A 5,877-nucleotide genomic window follows, 5' to 3' on the forward strand; every position below is an offset into this window, starting at 1 on the left:
AGAGAGAGAGAGAGAGAGAGAGAGAGAATATCCAAGAACTGTGGAACTACTACAGAAGGTATCCCATATGCAAGATGAGAATATCTAAAGGAAAAAAAAGAAAGAGCAGAAATATTTGAAGCAGTGATAACTGAGAATTTCACAAAATTAATTCCAGACACCAAACCACAGATCCAGGAGCTCAGAGATCACCAAGCAAGATCAATGCCAAAATCCAAACAAAACTATACACATCCATATCATATTCACACTGCATAAATTAAAGGTAAAGAAAATATCTTGAAAGAAAGCAGGAGATGAGGGAAGGGGTTATACTTTCACAGGAGCAAAGATAAGCACTACACCTGATGTCCCAGAGACCAAGATAGCAAGAAGAGAGTGAAGTGACATATTTAAAGTATTAAGAATAAAAACCCACAAACCTAGTATTCTGTATCCTGCAAGTTTTCCTTCAAAAGTGATGGAGAAATAAAAAAAAATTTCAGACAAATAAAAATGAGGACATTTGTTACTAGTAGACCTGTCTTGCAAGAAATGTATAAAGAAGTTGTTCAGAGAGACAGAAAATGATAGAAGTTGGAAAGTCAGATCAACAAAAGGAGAGGAAGAACAGTAAAGAAGAAATAAGTAAATAATAATAATAATAACTTTTATTTTTATTGATCTTTTTAAATTGACAAATAAGTTGTTTTTTGTTTTTTGTTTTTTTAAAACCAAGGATTGAGCTCAGGGGCACTTAACCATTGAGCCATACCCTCAGCGCTTTAATTTTTTTTTTTTTTTTTTTAATTTTGAGACCAGGTCTTGCTAAGTTGCTTAGGTCTTTAATGGGTTGCTGAGACTGGCTTTGAACTTGTGATCCTCCTGCCTCAGCCTCCTGAGTCGCTGTGCCGCAGCTACTGGTTCAATATGGTGTTTTGAAGTGTACATATACATTGTAGAATGATCAGATTCAGCCAATTAAATATACTGCCACACATAGCTACCATTTTTGTGGTGAGAGTGCTCTGCATCCATTCTCTACAATTTTCAGAATTACAATATATTATCATTATCCATAGTAACTTGGTTGTATAATAGATCTCTTGAAGTTCATTCCTCTCATCTAACTGTATTTTAAAATGTGGATTACTTCACAAATTTGCATGTTATCCTTGCTCAGGGGCCGTGCTAATCTTCTCTGTATATTTTAATTTTAGTGTATGTGTTGTGGAAATGAGAAAATTTTACAGGATACCAAATGCTAATTTTTAAAGTGTTTTTTTTTTTTCCCCTCAACATTAAATATTTCACTTCATTCTCTTCTTGCTTGGTTTCTAAGAAGTTGGTGTGATTCTCATTTTTGCTCCTCTATAGGTAAGTTCAATTTCAAGTTCTACCACTAGGCTGCACCTCTATTCCCATAAGCAAGTTTTGGGGTTTGGAGGGGTTTTTTGTGGGGGGGTTGGAGGTACTGGGGATCAAATCCAGGGCCCTGTGGACACTATGCAAGCCCTCTACCACTGAACTACATCCCCAGCCCTATAGGTAAGTGTTTATTTCTCTGCTTTCTTTCACAATTTTGTTTTTCTCATTCTTAATTGATCCAACATAACATCCAAAATAATAATAGCAAAAAATTTATAATTATAGCTTATATAATAAAACAAGGGACAGGAGCGAGGAATTAGGATTATTTTCTTATAGTAGTTTCTCCTTTTCCACCGGGGATATGTTCCAAGACCTCCAGTGGAAGCCTGATGCTGAGGCACTGGTATTGAATCCTATATATAAGCACTAGAATACTGTGACAGATGATTTGATAACTGAGATGACCACTAAGTGACTAATGGGAGGGTAGCATATACTACGAGGACATACTGGACAAAGGAATGATTAATCTTGCAGCTGAAGCAGGACAGGATGAGATATCATCAAGCTACTCAGAAGAGGACGCAATTTAAAAATTATGAATTGTTTATATCTGGAATTGTCTATTTAATGTTTTTGGACTGTAGTTGACAGCATAGAACTAATACAGCAGATAGCAAAACCATGAATAAGGAGTGACTACTGAATTAAGAAGTAGAATAGTGTCATTTTTAAAGTGATCTTGTATTAATTGTACTGTCACATGCTGCATATGATATTTCAGTCACTAACAGACTAATTATATGATGGTGATCCCATAAGATTATATTGACTAGTGATGTCATGATGTCATGCTGTCTTAGCTTGTATAACAGTGTACACAACCCTAAAGTTGCCAACAACACATTTCTCAGAACCCATCCTTACTATTAAGTGGTTATTATGGTGTATACATGTTGCAAATTTTAGGGCAATCATTTTCTAAAAAGTAAAATAACTTCATATTCTAAGAAAGGACAGAAAATTGAATCATATAAAGTGTCCAATTAAGACCACATAACATGAGTAAGGATAGATAAATGTTGAAAACAAAAAGAAAGAATAAAAATATAAAAATCAATGAATAGTAACAAACATGGAATGTACAAATCAAATTGTATCCATCACTTTAAACATCAATAGTCAATTTAAAACCCAGAATTTTTATTAAATTGTTAATTTTATTAATTAAACAGAATTTTTAATTAATAAACAAATTTAAGAAGAGATTGTCAGAGTAGATCAAAGAACAAGATCCAATTTTATCTTGTCCACATGAAACCCACTTTAAATATAAAGACATACAATAGGTTAAAAGTAAAGAGCTAACACTAATCAGGTTAACACTTAAAAGAAAGTGGGAGTAGCTATGTTAATTTCAGAGTAAACTTTAAAGCAAGGAAAGTCACAGAGATTAAAAGTGGCATTACATAGTGAAAAAAGATCGATTCTCCAAGAAAACAACCATCTCTAAAGTATATATACCTAACAACACAGCATCAAAATGTAAGAGGTAAAAATTGTCAGCATTATAAAGAGAAATAGATGAACCCACCTAGTTGGAGGCGTCAACATCTACCTCAGAAATGGGCAGATCCAGCAAGTCAGAATATAAGTGAGGATAGTTCAATCAACAGCACTATAAATCAACTGGCTATAATTGGTGTATGCAGAATACTCCAGCCAACAACAGCAGAATACACATTCTGCTCAAGTTCTTGTGGAATAATCAGTAAGACAAACCACATTCTGGGCCATAAAACAAAGCTAACAAATTTAAAATAATAGAAATCATACCAAAATGTCTGCTCTTAGACCTCAGTGGAATTAAACTAAGACAGCAATAACAGAAAGATAGTTGGAAAATACTTGTAGATTTAACAACACATTTCTAAATACCATTTGGATCAAAGAAGAAATCTCAAGAGAAATTTTAAAATGGTTTATTTGGTGGTGCTGGGGAACCAACCCAGGGCCTTGCTCATTGAGCCATATCCCCAGCCCTTAAAAATGTTTTGAACTAAATAAATTGAAAATACAATTTATCAACATTTGGCAGCCACAGCCCTGCTCCAATCATGACTGAGCTCCCCATGTTTATCACACCTTGGACTGCTCAGGTCCCAGCTCTCGAATATAACCAGGTTATTGAATCTTCCCAACTGTCATTGCTTTAAAATCTCGGCATACCTTGAGTTGAAGTCCACCTTCTGTTACAAGAACAGAAGAAAGTTAAGGTCCTCTTTAATCATTTCCATGCGTACCAGATGAATAATTTCAAGGTGGAACCGATCATCTGGTGAGGGAATAAGAGCCATATTTAAGCCGAGACAGTCCAAGTAGGTACCTCTAATGTTTTAGAGCGGATACCTGTGTTGAACAAGGTAAGGACTCAATGACCTCTTTGGACTCCTTCCCATTGTTAAGATTTTGGGGGATTCTAAAATTCTCCATAGTTCTTAGAACTGAGATCCTTAGCCTATAGATTATTCCAAAATTCTTATTCTGAGATGATCTGATGGGGGTTAGATCCTTGGGGATTGCAACCAGGGGCACTTAACCACTGAGCTATATCCCCAGCCCTTTTTATATTATATTTTGAGATAGGTACTTGCTAAGTTGCTTAAGGTCTTGCTAACTTGCTGAGGCTGGCTTTGAATTTATGACCCTCCTGCCTCAGCCTCCCAGGTCACTGGGATTACAGGCCTGTGCTGCCACACCTGGGGAGATGATTTGATTTTAATGTTCTGGGAGTCTTAGGTTTTATAAGTGCTACTAAATGTGATGAGGTATTAAAAAATTACTAACTAGAGCCTGGGGTTGAGGCTCAGTGGTAGAGTGTTCACCTAGCGTGCATGAGGCACTGGGTTCGATCCTCAGCACCAAATTAAAATAAAATATATTGTGTCCACCTAAAACTAAAACATAAATATTTTTAAAAAATTACTACCTAGGCATATGGCCCAAAATACTTAAGAAGAGAAGGAACTACCTTTGATGGGAAAATGCTTTGATAAAGACTTTAAGCAGAGGGGCTGTGGCTCAGTGGTAGCGCGCTCGTCTAGCATGTGTGAGGCCCTGGGTTCGATCCTCAGCACCACATATAAATAAATAAAGGTCCATTGACAATTTAAAAATATTAAATAAAAAAAAGACTTTAAGCAGAGACCCACCAAGAGCCAGGGATAGCTAAAGCCTTGGGCCCCAAGGAGCAAATTAGGGGGCAAGAGGGAGAGGTTAAGGTGGGGTATGTGGGACCACACATCCCAGTGTACCATCTGGACAGTGATAGACTTCATAGGATGTGATTCTTCTCTGGAACATTCCAAAACTTCTGCTCAGCCTACTCTCAAGAATGCTTGGAGGAAGTAATTTTATTTTATTATATTTTTTTAAATATGAAATCCAAGAGATAGTTTCATCACATTCAGGTCAGTGTGGTTCACAGAAAAGTCAGCATGTTTTGCTGGAAACAGAGATTACAGGGGTAAGGATGAGCTACCAGGGATTTAGCAGGCTTCTCTAGGAGAAAGTGGTGGTGCAGATCATATGGCACCTGGGCACTCCATTCACATGGGAGTCTTTGTGAGTGGCCTTCTCTAGAGAAGCAGAATAATCAACCTGAGCAACTGAACATGACAGGTCTGGACCCCAAAGCATTAGAGGAAATTTCACCTCCATCTGAAGAAACAGGGAAATCTCCACCTTCCTAGCTAACATTACCCACTAGCTAACATTAGGGCTCTGTTCTGTTTAGGTTTTGTGTTCAAGGTCCTCAGAGCCTAGGTTTCTATGACTACATTTTACTGACTCCAGGAATCCAGAGTTTTATAATTCTAAAGCAAGCACTACCACCACAGCCAATGCCATTGTGTGTCCCACATTCCAGGCACAGATGCAGGATACCTTGCATGTTCTGTTTCCATTAAGCCCTACGAGATACACACTATTGTTCACGGCCGCTGGTGGATGTGGAAACTGAGGCCCGGAGAGTTAAGTCATTAGTCCAGGACTGAGGCAGCAGGACAGAAGCCTACAGACCTGACAGTAGGGCCTCGTTCCTCTACTGTGACCTCTCAAGAAGCATCTCCTTCCCTGCTTGGTACTCATAGCCTCTTTGCCTGCGAACTGCTTTTTCTCCAGCGGAGGCCCCAAGGACTGGAAGGCAGACCTGAGGCCTTGCATCTTGTGTTGAGATGTGTTGAGTCACACTGAGTTGTGCTGTGTTGTGTGATGTTTTAAAAGATTGGATTGTGTTGAATGTGTTCGTCTCCATTGAACTGTGAGCCACCTAATTCAACACTGTTAGTCTAGCTCTCCGTCCAGGGACTGGCACATCGTGGATGTTTAAAGATACATTTATTGTAGGAGTGACTAATTGGCCAAATGGGCTCAGGGAGTGAGTTGTGGTGTCCGGGTACCCCTAAGTCATCACCCTGAGATTGCATCCTGGGGACGCTGGGGAGGTTGGCCTACTCTGGGAGGCAC

At 38.3% G+C, this 5,877-nt stretch overlaps 1 non-coding gene across 1 annotated transcript; it reads right to left on the reverse strand.

Moving 5' to 3' along the window:
* Positions 1 to 1,117: 1,117 nt before the first annotated feature.
* Positions 1,118 to 1,225, reverse strand: LOC143405280 (U6 spliceosomal RNA). The gene has a single exon (XR_013092003.1). It is a non-coding gene; the product is annotated as a U6 spliceosomal RNA (small nuclear RNA).
* Between the last annotated feature and the right edge of the window lie 4,652 nt (positions 1,226 to 5,877).

This window comes from Callospermophilus lateralis, chromosome 7 (assembly GCF_048772815.1).
Source record: "Callospermophilus lateralis isolate mCalLat2 chromosome 7, mCalLat2.hap1, whole genome shotgun sequence".
NCBI lineage: Eukaryota > Metazoa > Chordata > Mammalia > Rodentia > Sciuridae > Callospermophilus > Callospermophilus lateralis.